General features: G+C 39.6%; 1 protein-coding gene across 7 annotated transcripts in view; it reads right to left on the bottom strand.

Annotated features, from left to right (window-relative positions):
* Positions 1–27,273, bottom strand: part of LOC101162865 (neurocalcin-delta A) — a 71,878-nt gene that overhangs the window by 19,721 nt on the left and 24,884 nt on the right. For 3 of the 7 annotated variants that reach the window (XM_011484877.3, XM_011484879.3, XM_023964094.1), the window contains exon 2: positions 9,525–9,658. The gene's annotated coding sequence lies outside the window, so the exon portion shown is untranslated. Of the gene's footprint in view, positions 1–9,524; positions 9,659–20,331; positions 20,455–22,738; positions 22,840–23,265; positions 23,516–27,273 lie in introns of those variants that run through there. The other 4 variants (XM_020709932.2, XM_004077613.4, XM_020709935.2 and 1 more) reach the window with 4 other exon arrangements.

Genomic DNA, 27,273 nt, shown 5'->3' with positions numbered 1-27,273 from the left:
ATTGCAAGCATGGAAAATCATTGTCTGTTTCAATGATTCAATTTCTGTTTGTGCAGTGAGTCATATACATACTTTATTAATCTATTGCCAACTATAGATTACATCTGTTCAGAACAACCATGTTTTATACAGGTTATAAAACAGTTTGTACATCAGCTGCTGAGTCAAAGACAGACAAATTCCGTTGGAGAAAATGTATAAACCAACAGCTGCTGACAGTGTGTAGATTATATGATATGAAACTGAGTTTCCACTCTGTGAGAAGCAGAAAAAAATGTTTTCAATAGCAAGGAATTAATTTCACAATAAAAAAAACAAAATGCAGGAAAACATTTTCCTTCACATCTGCAATTTCAATCATGCAATTAATTTATTATGCTGTGAAAGACAACAGTTTTCTGTATCATTTAATTTAAGTAAGGGATAATGGCTGCAGAGGTGTCAATTATCAGAAATTGGCGGACGATACGGAAGCCTAAACCGGCCGATGCTAAGCGGACGACAGTCGCTTTTGTGAAGTCCGTTCAGTAACTGCTAATGGCTGGCTAAGTGTGCAGTATCATAAATTAACACACGCCGTGGAAGCCCGATGCGGAGGACGGTTCAGGCTTCCACGGCGTGTGTTAATTTATGATAATGGACACTTTGAATTATCCGGATTATACCATCCATGGTCACTTACAAAATAAATAAATATTCAATCTGTTTTTTGTACTTTATTCCTCTAGTGGTTTAAATAGCTTTTTCATAAAGAGTGGACTATTTCATACGTGGTGCAGCACGTTGTCATGGTAACGGCTGAGCCCTCTCTAACCTTGACAGCAGCAGCAAATGAAAGCTGCAGGTTTGCTCATTAACCCATCGTGACGATGGGTTAAATAAAGCATCAGTTCAGAAAGAAAGTTCGCCTCTTACCGCTTGTCATTGTCCAAACTTTGAAGAAAAGGTTTGTTTTTAAGAAGCCAGCGCAGTGATATAGAACATTTAAGCTAACCGGAACTTCTTTTTTAGATGTACATTATCACTTTTTAATTCACACCCAGCATATAATATAATATAATATAATATAATATAATATAATATAATATAATATAATATAATATAATATAATATAATATAATATAATATAATATAATATAATATAATATAATATAATATAATATAATATAATATAATATAATATAATATAAATGTGTCTTATATTACAGAAATTTCAAAAATAGCTAACCTAAAAAAACATTCAGAGCATCCATCTGAGAAAAGACTCATCACTTTAAAAATAGCTTTAGCTAAGTTTTTGTAGTTAAAATTGTAAGTAAAATGAAGATAAAGGGTAAATACCTTTAGTTCCAAATAAAGAATCACAATTTCCTCAATATTGCTCCCGTTAAGCAGCTGCCACGACAAATCAAATCTGAAGTTACTGCTGAGTGATCGCAACCATACAGGCAGGCTATGGCTTCCTTTGCTCCTGATAACAGCATCAGTATTTGAAGTCATTTTCTTAGTCCTTCAGGTAGTGGAATCAGATTCTCAGGCCCAACTTATTATCAGTTGAACTGTTTTCATCCCTCTTGCCTAATAGAGTTGGATCTTTTCACACTCCCTTAAGATGTGAGGCGCTCTGCAGCCACACAACCACACTTCCTCCAACAGACCCTCCTCTCAGCCTTTCAGCCTGTGAACATTTGATCTTTGGAATAATAAAAATGTGTGATGTTTCTCTTTCATGCACTGGCCTCACATGTGAACCTGAACTTCTGCATATGTTTGATCGTCTGTCATCAGTTACTGTAACTCCTGCTTCCGTTTCACATCTTGCTTCGACAAATAGTTCAGAGAGGTTTATGTCTGCTAGCAAAAAAAATGAAATATCTACATCTTGAGTGCTTCCTTTGCAGGAGTCACTGAAGATTTTATTTAGGTAGGTCTGTGCATTCCTTAATGGCTTTGATTTTTCTGCCAACATTGTGTCTCAACTGCAAATATCTGAGAAGCAAAGAAAATAGGGGCCTTACCTAATCCTTTCATTATCTCAACTGGGCTACTTTAAAGTCATCCTCAAAATGGTATTTCCCCTTCATTAGTTTCTCTTTATAGTGTGCCCACCAGTAAAAAACATGCATACAGTCATCCATCAATCTCCTTTTCCTGCTTTGTCCTGCACAGGGTCATGAGGTCTATATCAGGCTGAAGGCGGGGTTCAGCCTGGAAACCTTATGTTTGTTTTTCTTTCTAATAAAGGTAAACTCTTGACTGTTTCTCTAGTCGTGTAGGTCTGTTTCCAGTCCAGTCAAAAGGTGATGCACAGTTTTTTTTGTTTGAAAAGTCAAAGGTCTTGCTTTTCTAGTCAAACTATGTTTCTACAAAATGTGTTATTAAAAGAGTAAAGACTGCAGCTGTGCTGGTGCCGAAGCAGGGTCTAGACCCTCTGAGATCTTCCTAAATCCTGTCACAGGGTATTGATTCATCCTGTGCAGAGCAAATCTCTGTTTGGCTCTTGGATAAAGAAAACAGAAAATGGATCCAATCAATTGGGTATTAAACCAAACAGTAAATTTATGGAGAAGAGTTTTCAGATTAACCAACAAATAATGGGCACTACAGTGAGGGATGTGGACGTTGAACCAGATAACATTTGTTTTTCATGTGAAGTGGAAATACAAATAAAAAGGATAGAAACAAATACAATTTTGAACTCCACTTTAAATTTTTCTGAGGGTTAAGCCTAATTTGATGTTTCTCAAGTTGAGTCTGCAGAACAATGTTCAAGATTGGACCAAGCTGATGAGATAGAGCACATGCTGAAGATGCAGATGATGACACATGCTGCTGCCTGAGTACTGTACTAGGCTTTCACTACTAGATTGTGGGCAGCACCGTTGGTGCAGAGCAACTACGCCCCCTCCACCCATCACCTATCTGTTTACACACTCTACCGCTAGCTTACAGCCCCACGCACCCCCAACCTAACATTAACGACAAAAATGATGAGCAATCTTGGAGCTTTCCAGCCGTACAGTTTAGACCCAGATTCCAGCTCAGATGAGGAAAACAAAGAGATTCATGGATCTTTTTGTCTGCAAGTGGATGCATCAGGGCAATTTTAAAAAGATCCTCTGGTTTGATTCATGTTTTTATTTCTCCCCTCTTGAACTAATATGGGTCACAGAGGCACAAAAGTAGCGGCAGAAAGATCTTTTTGCAGCGGGAGACTGAATGATCTCATGAAACCAAACATGGAGACATGGAGCTTTCCCTTTATACAGTCAATAATGAAAGAATGGTACAAGCCATTGAGAGAGAACCATTCGAACATGTGAATCTGCGAACATAATTTTGCATTTGTTCACTTTTAGTCTCATCTTTATAGTTTTCACTCCTGGTTTGTCAGGTTTTGATTAAGCTGGACCCAAATGCAGACTGGAATAATAGCAGTTTATTGAAAAGAGGATGGTGATCTTCAGGAGAGCCAACTGGCAGTAGATCCAGAGATCTACTTTAGATGGTGAAGAGGGAATGAATCCAGAACGAGACAGACAAGGGTTGACAGCTTTGCTTAAGGAGCAGGACTTAGTTTAGCTTGGCTTGGCTTGGCTTCAACCAGCGGAGATCAGTGGTCTCTTCCATAGGGAAAAACCGACGAACCGACAATGGTCGGAGGGAGTGAAGGACTAATAAAGGCAGACTAATTAGATGCAGAATAGGTGCGAGAACCTTAGGCAGGTGTGCGAGGGCGACCTCGACACCTGACATGGTTCATCCGCGTTGAGCCCGAGAGAGACGGGACATTTTTTTAAAGAATTGCAAAATGAGAAGGAAAAGGCCTTCACAGACCGCATAGATGAAGTCTGCTGTCACTGGCTACCTAAAATCTGTCAAACACCGCAGACGTTCAATGTCAGACCCACATGCTTTTACTGAGGCATCTGCTTGGTCAGTTAACTTGAATAATTTGTGATAAAGAAAAGAAATCTTTAAAAAAATGGTTTAGAAAGAAAATGCTAAGAAGAAGGTATCAGAGCAAGACTCTGACAAATAAAATAACTGAGTAATAAATGTATATTTCTCAATAGAAGTCTTTGGGATTTTGGCTTCTTGAAACTGCAGACTACTTCCTATTTTTGAGCACGAGAAGGGGAGGGGTTGAGCTGTCCATTATGGGACCACCCAGCGTATTTTCTACATCACAAATATGATATTTTTCAAACTGCCTTTTTTTGGTCTGTTCCTGATTCATCAGGATTTGAATAAATAAATACTCAGATATGTTTTTTTTTACACTTCATTTTTTTTATGTGTCCTACATCAGCAGAAAAATGCCACAAGAACACGTTAAAAACAACAAAAAGACCATTTCATCAGAGTGGGTCTTTAAATACACACATTTATTAGTATTTTGCGTCCTTTTCTAGTGGGGGTTGTGTAAGTGCGGCCAAAGATGACTGTTTGTGGGAGTGGATGAGGCTGTGACTGCCAGTAAAAGCTGCTTCTCGAGTGTCTGACCCCGCTGTTTCCTGCCTGCTCATTTTGGAGGAAAGCTTGTTAACTTCAAATCAGCCCCAAGATACAGAGCATCCAAGGTCTTAGACTCCAATCATTAGTGCATGTCTGCTGGCTGCCCACAACTCTTGTTTCAGCCCTAATACATTTAAATGGCCTATGTAGCCTTATTTTAGGTTGCTATAGTAACAGATCCAATAAAAAAGAGCCACAAGTAGTTGCTATTGATTCAGGAGAAAAACTGTGAAGAAGTGAGAAGCATTGGATATTTCATAATATTTTTTCATCCCTGAATCCTCTTGATGAGCTGTTTTGTTGTTGTAAGACATGCTGCAGACAGAGGGTCTACAGCTGATCTCTGCTGGTTGACATTGATCTTACTACCATAAGCAGGTCCTCCAGGCAGTCACTTAAGTCACATGTAAGGGTGCTGCAGGTTTTTGGGGTTATGACCTGTGGAGGGTCGTAGAGAAGAGCAGCAGCATCTTAAGGAGGGTGCAGGTGTGTTCTGCAGTTCCCTTGAGACTCATACGGCTACCTTAGGGGATCTCATGACAATGGAACGTACCATTGTTGTGTGTGCAGTAAGTACACCTTGAAGTATTTGTAAAAATAATGTATGCGTGTTTTTAAGTGCTCACTGCGACCAGTCACTCGCGACATGTCCGTGAAAGAAATGTGCATGAACATTTTCGCTCTATGAGCTTACAGAGTGGTCTACGACTTTGATGTTTCGTGTGGGCCACCTGTGTGCCCTGTGTAGACAAGACCATGTTTCACCCACAGACAGCCCGTATCTACCTGTAAGGGCAGTTGTAACAAAGCCATTATTGTGACAACAACACTCATCAGACCAAGAGAACTTTTAACTGATTTCCCCAGCATACTGACCCGTAAATCTACATTACCTCTGAACCAATAACCCTAACAGGGGCCTTCAGACCTTAGGCACACATGTTTTTGCTTTTGGAAATTCCACCATAATTGCACTATTTTATCAAAAAAAAATCAGCCAATAATGCTTTTTTTTTTTAAGACTACTCAAGATATCGAAGGTCAGGCCCTTTTTTTAAGTTCAGCACCGTTTGGTGATGTGGACTGTCACTCACATAAGACCACAGTGCATCAGAAACAAATCCTCTAATAATATTGGCTAACTCTACCATCAATAGGACTTTTGTTACCTTTATTTTAACCAAAACAAGCCCTTTCTCCTCAGATCCATTTTTCCAGGTTAAGGCATTCTGGGAGACATTACAGGTCCTTACACCCCATAGAAGAGGGTTCATGGGCAGCTTCTGTCCATCAGGGCAACACACCAGGTCATGTATCCATGACCTCTTTAATGACTCTCTCTGATGAAGCAAGGAGGGGAGGGGCAAGGTGTAAGCAGCATAGGGGTGGGGCGTGATATTTACGCAGACAGACGGGGCGGGTTTTTTGCTCAAATTGGGCCTTTATTTTTGCCCAACCTGGCAAGATTTCAGACAGATAGACACGGTTCTTGCATGAACTCCGTAAGCAAATTCAAGCTCTTTACTGTACAGAAAAACTGTGCCAATAGTATTGAAAGTATCAAAAGTATTGATTTCATCACGCTAGTACCAATACTTCACCTTTTAGATCGGTATGCCCACCCCTACAACCAGTAACTACTATGCAACTTCTAACACGAACAAGACTTTTGACTTTTCAGTACAACAGTCTGAAAAGTTACTGCAAACCTTAAAATGTTGTCATTATTATATCGTAAAGATGCAGGCGGGCCCTTGTTGGTCAGGTGACTTATAAACCCTCAGCTGTACTGGGAATCTTCAAGTTAAGCTACATCCTCCTTTTGAGAAAAGCCAACATTTAGAACAGAGGACAACAACAGACCTGCAAAGCTTTGTTTCAGTTGGTGTAATTTAAACAGTGTTTGTGACCAAATACGATCTTTGCTGCAGACTAAGGTTGGGGGGAAATTAATTGGATATTTATCCAACTTAGGAGGACATTTTTAAGAGGTTTAAGTTGGATTTTATTGTCATTTTGACTGTTTGTGCCACAGCAACGACATGCTGCACCAAACTAGTTTTACAACTGTTGCTCTTCAAAGGTGACAAATCCAAATATTGACCTTCTCTGTAAAATTTTCTGCATGCATGCTCATAATGGCTCCTTACACGGCTGCAGAATGCGACCAAATGAGCTTCAATGCCTTATCTTTTCCTTATTTTTAAAGACTCAAACACAATCATGTTAAAAGCTCTGTGGATCAAGCAACATCTCTGGCCCTCTTTGTCCACAGAAATGACCCCCACATGCCCTTAAGATTGCGTCTAATTTGTTTTGCTCCCAGTCTGTGCTGCGCTGGTGGGAGCTCTGTCTGCTTGGCATTTGATCACTGGAGCAGCATAAGTGGTTGAATTATTAACTCCTGGTTCCCAACAGGGCAGACAGAATAGATGTCTGCCTCTCGTATTGCAGTTATTATGTTTCTGTAATCTGCTGCTAAAACTCCTTCTGCTGATCTCCAGCAAATCCCAAGGAGGCTGTCATCTGCTGAGCTCTAGGATCTACACTGATCTGCTCCAGAACGGAACTCTTATTTTTGTTGCACAACTCCAACAAAAACACGATTTTCTCACTTTTGCATAAAATAGCAATATAAAGAAAAGAAGCATTTTTAAAGAAGAAATGTTAAATGAACTGATTTTAGAGAAGGAAACTTTACATGACTTTCAAACTTCACACGTGGTGTCTACTGGATATGTGAATTTCCACAGAAAAATGACACGTGATCTTGGTAAATTCTGGCAGAAGTAGATCATAAACTAAATGCAAAATGTAAGAGCAGCTGCAAAAACTGCACAATCTTTACAATGACGAGCTGTAGAAGACGGAAAAATGATACCAAGTAGAAATCATGGAGAAATGAGCTATGATGTGGGATTTCAGAAGAGCTGCTTCTGCCTGGTAAACACCTCTGGGATGAACAAAAATAAGCTCAAGATGATTACCGTGGCAAAAGCAAAATATAGAGACAGGAAGTAACATCATGGAAAAAGAGAAATTGCACTGCAGGGGTCATGATGGAACCAATGTTCTGGAATTTGATGAAAAGTCAGAGTTCAAACTTAAAAATAAAGACATATAAACAACATGAATGAGTAACTTCCCGAGCTGGCCCAAGTTACAACAATATCATAAACATGGGCAACACATCAACTGACATGCCATTCATCAACTTTAACACACATCATAGGCTGAACTCTTATTCCTCATCTGTATTTGTATTTTGATTATTAAATGATTTTTAGCTAGAAATATTTTATCCTGCATGAATTTTCTCATTTTTAAGAATGCTAACTGAATCAAATATAAGTCTGAACTGAGCAGAGGAGCTGCAGAACAAAGACAAATGTCAATTTAAATGGAAGTCACAGCTGTCAATGACAAAATAGGTTCTTGAGCCTTAAAATCGAGATCTCTCTCCATCCATCCAACTTCAGAACACGCTTAATCCCTTTCAGGGTCACAAGGCTGCTAGAGCCTATCCCAGCTACTGTTGGGCAAAGGTAAGATCCACCACTAACAGGTCACAAGTCTGTCACACAGATACACAACAACACACACTGACATTTTAGAGTCACTGATTAACCTACGAAGCATTTTTTTGGACTGTGGGAGGAAACCAGAGTGTCTGGAAAAAAACCGAAGAGACCATCCATGAAGAGACCATCCAAACTCCTCACAGAAAAGGCTGTGTAATGAGTGTACATTTACTTTGTAATTATTTTCTAGACGTCTTTGATTTGCACATTTTTTCAGACAAGAGTTTCCAGTGATCTTCATTTAGTATTGTCTTAACCCAGCTTTGGTGGTGTAAATAAAAGCTCTTTTTGTAGCCCTGGTTAAAATTCAGACAGGATTTGAACCAGGACTTTCTTACAGTGAGGTGAGACTGCTAACCACTACGCCACTGTGCAGCTCCAACAGAAATCCCACAAAATGAAAATCAAATAACAGCAGGATAAATGTCACATGACAAAAAGAACCAAAGCTAAACGGTTAGACTTCAGGGTTGAAGCTCGTTCAGTGTAACTGACCAGAGACAAGTAATTACACCAAGTAAACACTGGGAGGCTTCTGCTGTAAACAAGTTATTTCACATGTACTACAATTTCTATTTCTTAGTTTCTATTGATATTCTATAGTTTTTATTGTCATTCATAATTTGTACTAAAGGACTAATATTTAGAAGAAGGGTCTCAAACTTAAATCAACAATGAGCCAATCATGTCATGTTATTGTAGGGCCAAATCACTGTATGTAACATAAAATAGAATCTATATTTCTTAAAGGTTACTCTTTTTCATCACTGTGAGCACAACATTTCTTTTCTTCTCATTCTTACAACTAATTAAAGCATTTTAGGAAGAAAATAGTCATTCTAATGAGACCAACAGCATTTTTACTTCAATTCCTAATAAGATGCAGACGCAATCTGTGATCTGTGACTTCATTCACAGCATTCAAAAAGGCAATAGTTAAGCTTGATGTGGCCGTCACACTGACCAGTGCTGTAGATGTTTTTCGTAGATAGTTTCCCCGATGTGCCTAATTTATCTTGTTTTAAGTGCAGCAGCATTGAAGAGGATCAAGATAGTTAACCACATTGTATTTAACAGCACAGTTTTACTGTCATTTTTTGTACTTCTGTCCATTTGCTGCAGCTGAAGGGGAGAGCGGACACTTGACATTTATCACAGCATAATAATAATATAATGTTTTATGGATGCATCAAGATTTTTCAGTGTTTTACCTCCAGCCTTTTCGTTACCACCAAGTATTACCAGTATTTCAGTGATACATATTCAGCCTTCCCCCAATAGATTTAAGACATTAGCATTAAAAGGCCAATACACCCCTAAAAGAAGTAAAACTTGAACCTGAACGATCATGAACCAAACTTTGAAATGATTTTAAAGAAAGATTTTTCTTTTGAATCTATAATCTAAATAAAACAGATGACTCACCTATTAATACAGTTCAGCTCTAAATGTGTGCTGCTTGTGGTGTCTGTGTTACAGGCGTCTGATGACCAGCTTCAGATGACGCCTCATGCCAGTCTGTGTGCGGTGTGCGCGGGCCTTCAGACGATGGTTACAACCTGCAGCACAAGAAAATACATTTCTCTATGAAAGGCAATAAGCTGACACATTCCTCCACTTCAAAAACTGTTCAGAAGTTTATGAGACTTGACGTCAACATCAGAGTCCACTAAGCAAATGGTTCTTTTGAAGCGGATGGTCCCCTGAGAGGCTAACGAAGCTCTGAAGGGCCCACTGTGAGGCGTGGGGCTTTGCTGGACACACAATACTACGACCCCCCAAGCGTCAACATCAAGGGCCGACAGTGCTCAGCATAAATGAATGCACCCCCTTCAAAAAGTACTAATTTAATCAGCAGCTCAATGAACAAAAGAAACATGTCCAACTTTCCACAAGTTTGAGTTTAATGAACACTACTTTAACTCCATTATCTGAAATTCAGTTTAATGATCTAACTTGTGACAGTAGCTTTAGAAGTGTGCCCTTTTTGTGGCTTGGTTTTAAGGAATTTCTTCCTCATTTGTGATCATTTTATTGTAAGGAACACATTTTAGTGACTATGACTAAAAGGTTTTTACATTGCTGTCTTGGAGAACAATTCTCTCTAAAAGGTGTTAGTAAATTGTTTTCCATTTAATATTACGAGTACATCTATAGTACATTCATACAAAGATATTCAGCTTTACAATAGAAAAGACAGGAAGTAAAAGTGGAACTAAAAAGCAAAACGCAAAAAATAAGAACATGTCAGACAAAGCTTTGTTAATCATGATTTTCTAATCTATATAAGCGCAGATAATTCCCATAAAGACAGATTATTCTAATTGTGCACTAATGACGTATACAAGTGACCAAGAGATTACATGAAAGGATTTTGGCTAAAATCCCTGTACTGAACAAACAGAAGGCAAAGCTGAGAGGAAAACGCCCTCTAAATGGAGGGAAAAACCTTAGGGGAAGAAAGCCTCAGCAGAACCATGACTCAAAAAGGACGGCCATCTGCTGTCCTTCATAAACAGCACCACAACACGTGAGGAAGAGAACTGAAGGAGGAAATTACAAAAGCAAAACCTAACCGTGATAAAGCAAAAACATGAATCTATACTTTATCACACGGTTGGAGAGTTGAGGTCAATTTCTCCGGCTACACCAACTGCCGTAATTAAACAAGAAATCCTTTAATTTGTGCCTGCATGAGTCAGTAAAGCTGATCAAAAGATGATGAATTGATGAACAAGTAAGAAAGTAACTGTGATCAATCAGGCAGGAAAAAATGATCTATCTTTACAAGGTTTTTGGATTCCAGCAGATTGCAGAGTCATTATCTACAAAAGACAAAACCTAGTAGTGAATCTTCCCAGAAGGCATCAGCTGACTAAAATGACCTTAAGATTTCAGTGATGACTCATCCAAGAGGTTAAAAAAGACCCCACAGCAACAACCAAAGGCCTGGAGGCCAATCTACCATTGGAAAGAAACTGGACATGCAAGGTTTGAATACGTCTTCAGGATTCTGAAGATTTTCTGGAGGGGGTGGGGGGACGGACTATAGACTAACAAGTCAAACATTTTGAAAAGTGCTTAAAAGAAATAATTTCGGAAGAAGAACATTTCACGGACAGTCAGTCAAATATATTAGTGGTGGCGTTTCAGTGTTTTTATGCTTCAGTAGCCAGAAAACCTGCAGTGATGAATGGAATACAATTCTGCTTTTAATCAAAGAAACATTAAGGAGAATTCAAGAATGGAGATGCTGTGGACTCAGTCCCGGGTCTGATGATAGTTTAATTACAACCAATGCTAATTATATACAGGGCAACCACTAAAGTTGATCATAAACACCATTTACATGCTTGGACAGGTTGTGCGCTTTTTTATCTATCTGTGTTCAAAAAGCTATCACACTGCCTCACATCTGCACATTTCCCCACACAAACACACACACATTCACACACCACTGTGTGAAGCAATTAAGGATTCAGGGTACTTTGACTGGGGTAACCAGGACTGTGTTTGATGATCTAAAACATTTTAGTGTAACAAACAGTCAGACAAACAAGAAATCAGGAAACCAACAGTTTGTGCACAAGTACACATTGTTTGCTAATGCTCTACCTGATAACAAAGTCAAGATTCACCCAGACACAGCTGGGCCCTTACGCTGATCCTTCTAATGGAAATCTTCTCTTTCTTTCTGTAATTAACAGTTTTTAAGGGCTATTATCATGGAAAATCAACTTGTTTGAGCTTATAGGTGCATTTTAAAAAAAAACCTGCACTCTGAGCACCAGCTCCTTCCAATCCACTAAAACGAGCGGGTTCTCACATTGTGAGGTAGAACAGTGAGAACAGCTTCTTCCAGGAAGAGTCTGTGCTGCCAGCACCGCCCCCAGGATAACGCACAAACAAACTTTCTCCATGGAGCTAGTGGAGATCGGCCAAACGCTTTCATTTTATATGAACAATGTGCACATCCAGCTTTGTTAAAGTTCAGACGTAGTTTGCTTTCGTGGATGAAACGCAGACACGCCGCCAAGGCCTGAGTTGATGTCATGAAATGGGAGGCACCCTCACGGGGAAAAAGGCGGAGCCTCGGAGATGGAGTCGTCTTATTTCTGGGTTGGAAATAAACTTGAAAAATAACTGACATTTCATTAAAAAAATTGTTTAGTCTGCCAAAAGCAATATATTGTTAGGTTTGGAGTTGCTGGACCCAAAAAGGCAGACGAGGACTTGGTTTGATTTAGTGAGTTTTATTGTAGGATGAAACAGATGATGTTGGGCGTTGGATTTTTGGTGTTGGTGTTGGTTCTTTTGGGTTTTTGTTCTTTGGAGGAGGATTCAGAGTTTCTTGCGAAATTTTGATCTGGAGGCTTGGGTTCTTGTGGCTTCGGTTCTGGTGGCTTTGGAGTGGACGTTGGCTTTGGCGTTGGCTTGGGCGTCGGCTTGGCTTGGTGTGGACTGTGGGCGTTGGCTTTGGCTTGACTTGGCTTGGCTTTGGATTTGGCTTGGGTTTCGGCGTAGATTTTAGCGTAGACTTCGGCTTTGGCCTTGGCGAGGGCTTTGGCGTAGGCTTTAGTTTGGCTTTGGCTTGGATCGGCGAGTCCTTCATTAGGGCAGACGAACCGACAATGGCTGGAGGGCCAGATGGACTAAATAGGGTCCCTGATTGGATGTTGAACAGGTGTGCAAGACCGGATCATCACGCAGGTGTGCGGGGACGACCCCGACGCCTGACATATATTATGATAAATATAGTTTATTCTGAAAGAAAAACGTGATATAGACCCTTAAAAAACTACACAACAGTAAAAACAGCTTCAGTGTCGCCTCACGCCCAGATCTGTGTGGATGGGAAACTTCTCGGTGCTGAGAACAGTTGCTGTAAACACACAAATATGTATGCGATAAGTATGATTGCTGTTTCCAAGAGGAAGTTCCAGCTCACGGATGATTAATAGAAGTGACTTCTAGTTGGTCTCCTTGCACTCTAAAAACATGCATCCTGTTTGTCAGAGACCTCTAAGGAATTCTGAGGAATTCTAAGCTGGTTAGCTGTAGTTAAATGTGGATCCAAACAGCCCTCTGTGTGATGAAAAACTATGAAAGTTTACTATGAATGTTTGGCGCTGCATTAAGCAGATCTGCTTCAAGTGAACATTTCATTTTTTTCAAAATACTTTCCATTATAACACAGACGGGACCACGGGAATGAATAAAGAAATTTTGGAGCACGTTTTTATTTGTTTTAAAAATGTTTTACTCTTTGACTAAAGTTATTTTGGACACATTTTGTTTATTGATAATGATATCTTGTGTAAATTAACAAACAACTGTGTGTTTTTTCCAAGTGGCATCATTGGCAAAAGAAACCCAGAACTATTTAGGTAATTCTCTCAAAACAAGAGGCAAATATGATTGAGCCTTAGCGCAACTGCGTACATTATTCAAACAAGTCAAAGATCTGCCAAAATAAATTACATTTTGTATTTGCACTCTAAAGGCGTGAAAAATGTTTAGAAATGAAAAAGGATCATTAGAAAAAAAAGAGTATCTTGGGAGTGACATTCATATATTCATGCATTTACTTTAAACTAAAGATACAGAAAAATTAAATACTTGTTTAGAGGTTTAAACATCTTTATGATAAATTGTACCTCATGTTTCACAGGACTGTGAACAAAAGTAATATGAAGACCATCATACATGACTGTCAATCAAGTTATTGCAGCCGTGTTCTCCAGAAAGCAGGAAGCAGCAGAAAAAGACTTCCTTTTTCTGAACTGTCCAGCATGATATGAAAGCGTGTGTGCATTCCAGCCTGCGACTAAAAATAGAACATCTGTTTCTCATAACTGCTCCAAACCGATGCATGGGAGTCTGCAGGCAAGCCTCTGTTTAAAAAGACCACAGACTGTCACTTTATGCACAGCCTTTTAGCTGCAGGCAGTTCTTTGGAGTTCCTTAGTGAAGGGGGAGCAATGCGTCAAGACCTGAAGCCCTTCTTTAACATCGCAGCAGAATAATAGAAAATGCTGAGCAATCGTCAGCCATAGCTTCCAGAACATTCATGTGGAGGAAGCCAATAGAAAATGACGTTTGTATTCCGAAGCTCAATATTATTTACAATTTGAGTTCTTCCTGTGTTTGCTGCACAATTATTGAGTTTAGTGATTTGCAAATAAACGATTGCTTAAAGCAAAAAGCAGACACGCTGTTTTGATCTTCTGCATGTTGACCAAATAAAGCCGACTGTTTGACAGTCCTCTTCCAAGTGCCAAGCCGGAGAAAACAACTCGGAGCACTGCAGTTTGTTCAATGACAAATCTATGATGAGAAATAATAATACCCTCCTGATGGATTTTCCTTCTATAGCTTTATTCCTACCAATTTATTTCCTTTAAGTCACAAACAAAATACATTTGCATCAATACAATAGAAAATGGCTTCAGTTCCAAGCACACATGTAGCAAATGAGCAGGAATCAGATTCACTGGTGAAAATAAAAATTTCAAATATCTAGATTGATTAATACAGAAAACTGTCAATTCTCAAATTAGCTTTGAATTGTTTAACCTGTGATACCACATTGTTTTATAAAAAGAAATAAAAAGCACCCAAAAAGCCAAAGACTGTGGAACTGTTCCACATTAAGAGGGTTTTTGATTTCAACAGAAATCCAGGGACTATGAAGGTTTATCAGAGTCAAAAGATGTGTATAAATTAGAAAAATCAAAAGGAAAATGTGATCTATTTTATTTATCTTTGTCCACTCCAATCATTTTTGATCTATTTGAAACCATTTTTGGCACACTGTAATGGTAAAAGCAAAAAACATAAATAATTATGATATATCTATCCAAGAGCAAAACTCAATAAATACTTTTTGTTAATTTGTATTTGCAAATGCTGCTGTATCTGGAAAGCTCTTATTGTCAGCTTTCCTTTTGGTTTGTTTCTAAAATAGAAATCCATAAAAACGAAGTTATTCGCAGTCTATACTGTCCAAAAATATTTAAATGTTACTTTGTAACATTGTTATATCAATGGGTTATATCAATATAAGCAAAGTATATTATTTTATGTAAATAATGTTAATCAATGTTATAGCCATAGGTTACATCAATGGTATAAAATGTTCTGAAAATTTATAAATATATATGTTTAAATATAACAGGGTTCTATCAGACTTGAGACACCTTTAATCGTGAATTGGTGCTGAAATAATTTATTTAACTGAACATAATTTAAAACATGCATTATGTTGGTTGCAGCATTTCCCTTCTTACCACTTCCTTCTTCAGGACCAGTTGTACAAAGTGCCAACATTCCCTTCTCGGATTTGAAGCCAACCTGAAGGTTGCTAATGTTGCAGTTCCTCTAAAGATCATTGAGGGCTTGTTTCTAATGAGAGCAATACTCCGTTGACTCTTGTGTCAAGAAATTCAACGCAAAAAATTCTTCCCAAAATTAAGTGTTGAAACTGTCTGTGATGTACATTTCTCATTCTTTTCTATTTACAAGTGTGTGTCTTTTTATTTTATTACAGCTAAAAATATGCATAGTTGTTCCACTTCTCTGTATGCATGTTTTAGCATCTGCCTAGAAGTGAAGCTTAGAAATGTACTCTGTCCGTTCTGAGAGCCTATTTGAAATAAGTTAGAATGCTTCACTTGTTATACCTTTCAACCCAACTCAACTGCCAGGTTTTTAGAGTGTTTACCACCTCTGTGAGTAAATGTGAGTGGCACTCACACTGACACCTTGGTGTTTATGTGAATCAGCTTACATAGTTTCAATCTCAAATTGAACCACTTGCCACAAAGACTGTGAATCATACTACGCATTTTTATTTAGCTACATGAACAAACTCCTCAACACTCCTGACCATGAGTGGAGCTGTGGAAGGATGCCAGGTTTGGACGAAACCCAGCTGTTGAAACCATTTAATACCTACATCATAGAAAATTACTGATAATAGCTTAGTATCTACAAAGAAGAAATATCTTCCTCCCACATTTCAGTAGAAAATTTATAAAGGAGTTCAGTGCTCCAACAGCTGATAACAAATGTGCTCCACCACTATCAGCTGCCTGCGCCTGTCTTTTCTCAGTTCTGAATATATTTCTCACTTCAACCCAGTCTTTTATTTATCTCAATCTTTGGCCACAAATCCATCCTCACATGAACTACCCTCAGGTTAGTTTTCACCTGCGTTACGTGAGACCACAGAAAATGAAGGAATGAGCATGTCAGCCCAGTACAATAATGTCAGCATGTGTGGGCCTGTGGGCTATTGCACACACACTCAGAAATGTTCCCATGACAAAATGTTCATGCAGCAATGACAGGCCAAAACTGTTTGCTTTCTTAAGCCACAGCAACAACTGCCCTGATGGGGGGATACAGGGGGTATAATGATTAATCGAAGAATCCAACCAGATCAATCCAACTAAACCATTATAAAATTATGTTAAAATGAAACAAATTGGCTTTAATTGATCTTGGAAAATACCAATTGGAAAAAACGACCAAGTGTCATCACAGTGAACAACACACGTGATGCAGCAAAAAATGATCAGTCCATCATTCCAGTCCATCAGTAAATAACAAGTGAGAGTAAAGTAAGGCTGCTGTAGGTGAGACGCAGGCAGATATTACCGATTCTTCATTTATTTTATCGTCCCCCCTCCAGAAACCTCCACATTGCACAAGGAGGAATGGAACAGAGCCCGTTAGTGCTGTTCACGTAATAAGTGCATGCTCCTTTTGTGTTTTTTGCGTGCAGCCTGACTGTTAGAAAAAAGGAAATGAAACAGTATAGTTTGTGTGGACATCCTACGGGTACTTACTTATCACCTACAAACCCCGTCCGTGCAACATTTGCAGACAGTTAGCAAGGAGCCAGTACTCCTGCCTTACTAGCGACTAGAGTGTGTCGTAAGAACACCGTACTATAGCATCACCCGTACACCATAAGTGTGTGCAACACTTTCTAAATACTTTATGATACTCTTACCACATGACAATGGTACAGTACATTTTTATACAAGCCTTAAGCGACAATTTTCCATAGCCTGGATCTTCCAAAAACCCACAGCACCTGTACAGGTAACTCTCATACATGTGCATGTGACCAAGACTTTGAAAAAAGGCGGGAAATGGAACAGAAACTGTAATATTCATCTAAAAGTGTTGCTGACATAAAGTCCCTATTATATAAAAGCAAACTTTTAGGGAAAGGACATGTGCAGACAGTACATACTATTGACAGTATATAATGAACTGGTCTGAACAACCTTTTTCCCCGGCATTCCAAATAGGAACTACCCGCTGGTCCCAAAAGGCCAAAATCCCGTAGACGTCTATAGAGAAATAAACAGCTATTACTCAGTTATTATGTTCGTCAGAACATAGCTTTTATTAACATCTTCTAGTTGATCCTATTTTTTTTCATGATATTTTTGCCGTAGCGCAAGTTTTTCAAGTTAAAAACTGACCAGTCAGAGGCCTCAATAAAAGTAAGTGGTCTTGCATTGAACTTTCAAAGTGTTTGACTGACAGATTCTCCGAAGCACGCTTTAAGTGGTAGGTGTGGCTTTCTTACATGCTCACTTCTGATTGGAGAGAGTGGTTTCCATAGAAATGTAGACAAGACCAACACGGACCAATTACTGAGGATGACTGGTTCCAATACAGCGAAGGACATATCTGGGAAAATTGACTTTATTTACTTGAAACTGGAAGCAAGACATTTTCTATGAGTGACATCACACAGGATCTGTCCAATTATATATTACAGAGCTAACGTATGTAAGATGCAGTGTTAAGGTAATGCAAGGTAGTCGGAAAAGTTTGTCTTTCCACGACAGGACCACATGTAGAGACAAACAACTATATATGTTCACAATCACTTTTGAGGAGTGATATCACATCATCCCTTTGTTGACTTTCTCTACCGCTAGCTTAAAGCCCCTCACAAGCCCAGGCTAACATTATCAGTGCAACATAAATGGTGAGCAATATTGGAGCTATCCAGCCATACAGTTTTGAGTAAGATACCAGTTCAGACGAGGAAAACAAAGATGTACATGAATCTATTTGTCTGTAAATGGATGCATCAGAATGGAGCAGAGCAGGGAGCTTGTGGTCCACTTCTTTCAGTTGTTTTATCACTACTGAGAGCTTTTTCAAACAGCATTTTTTTAATCTTCTCCTGATTTTCCACAGTTTGAAAACAGAAATACTTTATTTAATTTTAATCTGAAATTCTTTATATGTGTCTTCCGTCATGAGAAAAATGCAACAAGAACATGTTAAAAACAACAAAAACACGATTTTCATTGGAGTGAGTCATCATAGGGTTGGAAGACATTTTACTGCACTGTTGCTGCATCCAGGAAACGCTGCTGGATATTTGAGGCCAGTCCTGAGCATTTCATGAGACACTATTGTATGTCTTGAAAATTCTCATCTATTCAAGGATCTCATCACAGTATTGTCTCAGAGCAAATTAACTTTAAAGTTTTAACTCAATAGCAAGTTGACCCCCCACCCTGAAGTTAGAATTGAAGAGGTCACAACAAAACTTCTCCCAAATGGATGTTCCGTTGCTGTGAAGAGCAGAAATTCTATGATGAGATAAAGTGACACCACCCTGATCACAATTAGTACACGATAGGAAGGACACAGCCCACAGACACTATGTCATGGAACAGTGCTCAAAACTCTCTGGGACTGCAGGAACACATCTCTCTAAGTTGCTTAAAACAATGCTTTTTGAGAGTGTAACTGAAGAGTGTACATGTTATTCTTGAGCTGATATTACATTAGTTTTATTTCATGTTTCATGTTTGTTTTTGTGTGTGCCAATGCCGCTTGGCAAGGTCTCTCTAAAAAAAAAAAAACATTTTATCTCAAGGGACTTCCTGGAATAACAAAGATTACCGATAAATAAATAAATATAAAAAGCACCAGTCCACTCTTTAATAAATAGATTTGTAAAGAAAACGTTTTAAATGAGAGAAATATTAGATATCCTTTGCACTGCTACCATAAAGGCCATTCACCAAGAGTCTGAAACACTTGACCCTTTGCTCTGTTGTCGTTCCATGATCTGTATTAGATAAATGCTGCCCACATAACCACCCCTTATGTTAATCAATAGTTTTACAGAAAGAAATGGGTGCTCCAGAGACACAAGCTGAGTGATCTCTAAAATGTGTTTGTCTAAATGATACCTTTTCTGCATTCTACCTGTTCCAAAGGCAGTCAGCTGCTTATTCATTTATCTGAAAAGTTAAAAAGTTGAATAAAAACCAAACAAAATTTTCACATCAGACTTTACAAAAGCGGAAAGTTGTAAACCATTGTCTTGATTCTTTTCAATCTTTTATTGGTTCCAAATGGACCATTCTGGCATTCATTAGAAAAACATTAAAAAGCTAAATGACAATCTAATTTACAGTTTCTAATCTGAGCCCTGATGTTATGAACAACAGTGAACATGTAATTAGTTAGAGTAAGTAGATATCTGGAGGTGACTGCTGGGTGTGTCAGAATCCCACTATCTCCTGGTCTGATGTTTGCTCTTCCTTATTGAAAAACACTGCTGAGTAAAGGAGGGGACAGATTCATTAAAATCTCTCATAAACCAGACGACAACAAGCAAATATGTCAGACGACTAAGACTATCACATCAAACTGTTGTAGGAACAACACGTTTTTTTAATGCCATCATCACAACATTGTATTACACAGTGCAGCAGTGATGTGCCACATACTTACCTTCAACGGCAAACACACTGTTGATGCACAATAGGAGGAAGCTTGAGGTAACTCAAGGTCATTCAATGAAGCACCAGTGGAACAACCACAAGACTCTATACTAGATACTCCCACATTTTTCAAAGATGTTTTGTGTAATTGTTGTCTCCAGCAAAAACAGTTCCAGTGCATTGGTCAGCAGAGCTATCTGTATGTCTTCTCTACACTGAGGCTACAGTCCAGTTGCTGAAAGTAAAATCTTGACTCATACGTAGCTGAAACATGAACTTCCATTTTTCAGGTTCCAGCGCACGCATTGCTGGACCAACAGAAACAAACGGCAGTCATAGCAGGCCTTCCTACAGTACTGAGAGCCTGGAGGCTGACAGCAATCTGTCTGTTCTAAAGTCTATAAGCAGAGCATTGTCGGCCATATTGTTCTGCAAATCTGAAGAAGACAACCTACCTAACAAAAGTGATGACAAAGAACGCTCACTTTTGCTGCCCGCCTCAACATAATTCCTCAGTTAGATGCGCCCGTATGTGGGTTGATCCATACAAGTGATGTGGGTCTTTGGGTTGTCCAGACCTTTTGAGGGTCAAAGAGAGGAGAAGCTGCATAAGGTGAACGCACGTGTCTTGCAGTTCCTTTAAGGCTTGTGCGGCCACCTTAAGGCACATCATACAAAATGGAACATACCATTGTTGTGCATGTGGTAAATGTATCTTGAAGTATTTGTAAGGATAATGTAAGTGGCACGCACTCAGCCGCACTCATTAGTCATGTAAGGGTTAATGGCCGATGAAGTGAGCATTATCACTTTTTAACGCAAGCCGTGGAAACCTGAACAGTCCGACACAGTTGCTTCCGGGAAGTAATTAAAAAGTGATAATGCACACTTCGAAGGCCATTAACCCGATTATACCATGGTCACTTACAAAAGCAATACATATTAACCAGTTTTTAGTCCTTAATTCTTGTTTTTTTTTTCTGACTTGGATCGAGATTATATAAGATTATATATATATGCTGATCTTTCCGATGGGTTGAATAAAGCATCAGTTCAGAGAGAAAGTTCACCTCTTACCGCTTGTTTTTGTCCAAATGATGAAGTAAAAGGTTGTTGTAAAGAAGCCGGCGCAGTGATACAAAACATTTAAGCTAGGTGACCGGAACTTCTTCTTTCACCGTGCGGTTATCCTGTGGTATATCACTTTTTAATGCACACCCAGCAGCCAATCAGAATCGAGTATTCACCCTAACCATGGTATAATAGTAAGGTTTGCGCACTATATCCTTACTGACTGTGCACTAATGCTTTACGCACGGGTGTGCAGGTGATACATAGGTGCCTGCAGGACACCCGTAGGGTCCCTGCACAAACTACAATGATTGTCGAATCAGAGCGAGCAATGTGTGTGCGAATGTGAGCATTAAGGCTCCTAGCAGAGTGTGCAGTGTTTTGGGGGGGGGGGGGGGGGGGGGGGGCGTGACGAAAAGAAAAATTGATACGACATACGTCTCACCAACTATACCCTTACGTGTTGTTTAAGTGTTCTCTACGACCTGTCAGCATACCTGAAAAAAAAAGTACATTTTCGCTCTACAGGCTTACTGAGTGGTCACCAGTCATAAAATCTCATGTGAGCCACCTGTGTGCCCCATACAGGTTGGCTCATTTTTCACCCGCAGACAGCCTGACTCCACCCATAAGAGCAGTGTGACTAGGCATCATCTTTTTGGCATTGGCAGAGAAAGTTCGATAATTTCTTTAAGTTGCAACACGCAACAATAGTTCTTTATTCAACAAATTTATGTTTCTTACAAATGTGACACTAATTAAAAGAAAATAAAAGGCTTTCCAACTGTATTAGGAGTAATGTAACTACAAAAAATGACCATGCAAAGTTTTATGCAAATCCCCAATCTAGACACATTTAAACACAGAATGTAACATGCTTTGTTCTCATTTTTTAACTCAATCCCCCCAGTGAGAGAGATGTATAATATATAAAAAAGGGTGAAAATATTCTGGGTATGGAATAAATCAGCTTGGAAGACCATTCTGCTTATTCAAAACTAGCTAAGTACACTCTTCACTAACGTGTCTCTTTAGACCAGAACCTTCTTTCTATTTGGTCCAGAATGAAACCTTCATGTTTAAAACTCTTAAACATTTGTGACTAACATCATAAAATATGTATGTTTGGTTCACCAAATAAACTCAATTTTGCTCATTTTTAAACACTGGGACTTCTGTGAGTAACAATGAGCTCCACTCCCTCAACACAGGATTGTTCTGTGTTTTCTATGCTGAAGGAGTTAAAGGAACCTCTCATAAGCTGTGTTTTTACTACACAAATGCAGAAAACTTCATCAAAATTCTAGAAATAAAAAACCGCCCCACAAGTTCCTGATTACACTGTTTCCATTAAATTATAATTATGCGAATAAACACAAACCAACGTATGCGATTTTTCAATAAAAAACACGGCGACAGATGTGAACAATACATTCAAATTTCTGCCACGACCCGATTGGGCGATTTTATCATTGAAAATCCAATCAGCGCAATTTCATAGTCCATGAAAACCCAGCTATAGATGCTTTCTGTTTTTATCTGATAGTAAGAATCTTTTGTGAGGATGATGCCAAAAAGGAGCTCTGATCTGTGGCAGAGACCTGGAGAATGTCATTGTCCTGTCTTTTTACCAAGTCGGAGGAGGGAGGAAGAAAAAACGGGAAGAGGGAGGAATGAGAAAGTTCTGATGAGGAATTTTGTCTAAGGCATGGAAGGAGGAAAAGGCGAAGCCAGACACTCACTTGTTGGAAAAATCTTGATACGGCAAGACTAAGAATGTGCAGTGCATACCTCTGAAGCTTTCCCATCTCCTCTGAGGGGAGCAGGTGGTGGCTGCTCTGCCCCCCTTCCTGACCACAACCCTCCAGCCAACAGAGCCAGCAGCTCCTGCCCACACTGCTGCCTCCAGCATTAGCTATGCTTCGGGAGAAAAAGCCATGTGGAGCTACACAACACATCACAGACCACACCAAACTGTGGGCGTTTTTGCTTCTTTTCTTTTGCACCATGCACTTACTTCCTGTGGAGGGTTTGAAACCAATGAAGCAATGCTCCTTCTGAAAAGAGGCTAACATCGAAACCCTCCCACAAAAATCGCTACACTTATCAGCTAGATTTATTCCAATGTGCTGCATTGTTGAAGAGTTTGGATTAAAAAAGCCCTGAACCATTTCTGCCTGCACAACTATGAGGTCCAAACATGATATAAGCCTCGCTCAATCCAGCTTGAACTTGTTACAGACATTCACTGGCTGCTGAAGCCCACAACACACTCACAAAAACACACACACACACAAAGAAAAACCCCGGAGGCTTACCTCACTTTGCAGCGACCAACAAGCGGCTCAGCAGCCCATCACACAGCGTTCCTCTGAACAAAGTTAGCAGCACCAGGACAAGCAACAGGCGAGAATAGTGGGACAGCAGCAAAACACAATGATTAGAGGAAGAGCGGGAGGAAGAAAGAACACCCCAGGGGGGGTGGGGGGAGAAGCACAAGTGGGTGACCACTAAAAGAGAGCTGGCTGCAGCTGACAGGGTCCCAATTTCTAATAGTCTGAGCAGGGGGGGGGGGGGGGGGTATTTAGAACTCGCTACTCCGCCTGCCTGCTTCCCTCCAACATGACGTCAGCAGAGTCACATGATCTTGCTCTTTCTGTGTGTGGGAAATAAGAGTGGAGGCGAGACAGCGAGAGGGGGGGCGCTAACAGAGACAGAGAAGCCAGTGTTGCCATGGTAACAGGCACTGCACCACAACCATTTCAACAGGTCAACTGACAAACACACATGGATTTTTATGTGAAGACACTGTCAAGAGGCAAGCTCATCATCTACTTCGACAGACCTGGTCTGAGGGAGCAAAGCGGCTCCTGCTTCCTGTGTTTGTTCCCTCACAGGCAGCATGTGCAATCAGAAAACAAATTTGCAGGAGACAATCTGCTCCTTTGAACTTGTGGTTGCAACCCATACACCAGATGTTGCATGGTTTCCTATTGAGGGTGTCCTCTCACTGTGCTACAAGGATCTTTTTTATTACCTATGTTAAAACCAAAACCTTATCATGACACTGTCCTGTCAGAAAGGGGGTTTTCACACAACAACAACAACTCTCTAGGAGTTTCCTCCATCTGATGTTAACACAAAGTGAACAAAAAACTTGAGGATACAAAATAAACCGAAATCAAATCTGAAGTTTTTAGCTCTAATTTAAAGTCAAGTCTACAAACGTTGTGGTTAACATGAATTGTTAAGGGTCAATAATAATAATAATACAACACATGGTCAGTATATGTTTCTAGGAAGGATGCCACAGGTCTCAGTTTAAAGACCCACTCCAATGAAAATGGTGTTTTGTTCTTGTATTCAGATGCTTCTACCTGCAGATAAATAGATCTATGTTTGTCTTTGTTTTCCTCATCTGAGCTGGAATCTGGATCTAAACTGTACGGATGGATAGCTCCACTATTGCTCACTAATTTTGTTGCACTGCTAATGTTAGGTTGGGGTTGCGAGAAAGCTAGCAGGAGAGTGTGTAAACAAAAGCTTGATGGAAAATAAAGTTCAGGTCACTGCGTGACAACAACGCTTTTATAATAGATCAAAATATGACTGGAGTGGGACTTTAAAATCCCTCTATGACAATTTAAAAAAAAAATCCCAGTGGTGTTTTAATTATGATTATGAAGTTATAGGGGGGCCATCCGTGTGTGAATGTGCACAAGCTCCAGGTGGAAAAACAATAATAATACTGTAAGGCTAAATGTTTGTGATCTTTTGTAATCTTATTGTGTTTATTTTCATTAGCCCAAATAATGCAAAGAGTTCAAAACAACATCAATTCTATCAAAAGATATGTATATCTATGAGTTAACAAAAAACAAAGAGAGAGTGAGGATTAAAACACGACTTCAGGGACACAGAAAACCAGTTCTTATGGTTCACATCAGCCTTTGGCTTCCACTCTGGAAGACACTCCAAAGTCCGTGTCGAGGCTGGCAACCATCAGACGAACCCAAACACAATTTGATCTGAACTTCAGCTGAATGACGTTTTGGGGAAGACTTCCTGCATGAGGCTGGGGTGTGCTCAGGGGGAGGGAAACACTGCCACAGAGGCACTGCCCCATCCTCCACACCCTCACTCAGCGCTGCAGATGCAGTCTGCTCGTATAAATCTCAAAAGCATCTGTTGGCCAGCTGAATGGGGCACAGAGGGGCCCAGAGAGGGAAGTGGGGGCTAGGTCACTCATGTGAAAATCCCCCTCACCCCCACAAGACCACAGTGAATAAGGGTATGTGGAACAGTGTGGGAGGAACCACGAAGGCAGATGGCAAAGGCAAAGTGCAGGAAAAAGTCATTTGATGAAGTTTGTAGCTGAAATAAATATCATTATAAATGCTGAGATAACAACGGAGATATCAGAAAGGAGGGCAGAAAAATATAACAAGCAAGGATGTTGCATTGACAGAAAAGCTGGTGGTTAGGTGACTCAGCAGTCCGGTAAGGATTATTGAACAGATCAGAGAGGGAGGAGACATCTGGTTGATAATTATGTCATCTGTTTCTTTCCTTTTTTTTTATTTTTTATTTTTAAACAGTCAGCCAATTTATAACTACTCTACTAAATTTTAATTACCTGGACTTCACAGTGACTGGCTTTCAGTAGGAAAAACATTGGAGATCCTGGTGAAAATGAAAATTATGAAATAATGAATAAGTAAAAACATAAACATCCTCCTTCTCATTTGTGTGGGGTGAGTCAGTGCATTTGACTCAACAAGCTCATGCATTGTGAGACTTTTTCCTAGGATGCAGGGTGGGTAAGTGGTATCAGAGGGAATTCCTTCCTCCTGAAAACTTGGGAAGCAGCCGCACGGATTGAAGTGAAAACAAGCTGGTCGTCCAAGGAAACCCCTTAGAAGCTGTTCTGAAAAACAAACACGTCCTGCAAAAGGACTTAAGCCAGAGTTGTAACAAATGCAACTCAAGAGGGAAAAGTGCCACACGCAGTGGAGTGCGGCTTGTGCAGTTCCACTGAAGATGATGACCTTTTGACAGTGGTGGCCCATCAGGGCCTTCAAGGCCTTCTCTGAAAGCCTAAAAATATCTGAATCATGTGTTAAGTATATTTTGTCCTTATTTGCCAGGAAGGCACTGTCCGTTCTGAAGGTCTTGTGATGCAAAATCATTGTCGGTCATTCATTTTTTTCAACCAATCAGATTTCGAGTTGGTGTCAGCAGGGCCTTCTAGCAGGCTTAGGCAACGTCACAGTATTCAGTCCTTCTTATTGGACAGAAGTTTCAGGACTACAGTTTGACACAGGGCCACTGAGCACTTTTTGATCTGTCTCAGTTGAAAACAGCTGACTGTAATGTCCGCCATGGATGAATTAGCAGGAAAATCTCCCACTGATCTCCTTGACTTCCTTCCTCAGAAAAATCTGAGTGAATCATGAAGCAGCTGTACAGATTTGTGTGTTTGGCTCTGACCGTCCCTGTGTCCACTGCATCTGTCAAGCGGACATTTTTGGCTCTAAAGTGAATTCAAACCTACGCAGAATCACAACTGGACAGACTCGAGTCTCAGCACTGGCCTTGATGGAATAGAAAAGGACTTCTTGATGGAACTGAAGACCATGATCTACATGACAGGGTGTTCGAACTGTTTTTAAGGGAAGAGAGGAGGATGGATTTTATCTTCAAACAATCTGATTTTTGGATAAGTGAAATGATAAATATCATAATAAATACTGTTCCAAATGTATGTGGTTATTTTCAGTGTTTTTTGCTGGCTGAAGTTGCATAACGAGATTTGTTTAATGTTTTGTTCATTCCATTTATTTAGATTTATATTGGCTACAGGAATTTCAAAGTGCAACGCAAAGCTCGTTTATGCATTATAAAATGTTTAATGAGGGGTTAAGGATTCAGACGTAGCACTACTGAAAGCCCGGGTAGTCAATGCAAGGTCCACCACTGCCATTTAAGATCTTTCAATAGTCAACAATCTGGCAGGACATTCTGCGACTTAAAACAAGTCAAATATTCAAAAACTGCAGAAACTCTATAATGAAACAGAACAAGCTCTGCAGTGAGTTTTTTTGCGATGAACTATTTTAACAGAATCCTTTTTGGAAGCTTATTTATTTACAAAATAAAACGTGTGGTCAAATGAAGTTGTTACTTCTAAATTATTTGTTTTTGGGGTGACGTGCCAATGCAGCGCTTTACCCAATACCCTAAAGTGAAAATAACCTCCTGATGTCCATGAAGATCACATTTTAGACACCTGACTTATGACTGTCAAACAATATAAACGCCTGGTG

The sequence above is a fragment of the Oryzias latipes genome, chromosome 16 (genome assembly GCF_002234675.1).
Source record: "Oryzias latipes chromosome 16, ASM223467v1".
In the NCBI taxonomy this organism is placed as follows: Eukaryota; Metazoa; Chordata; class Actinopteri; order Beloniformes; family Adrianichthyidae; genus Oryzias; species Oryzias latipes.
This window is presented reverse-complemented; position numbering and strand designations above follow the sequence as displayed.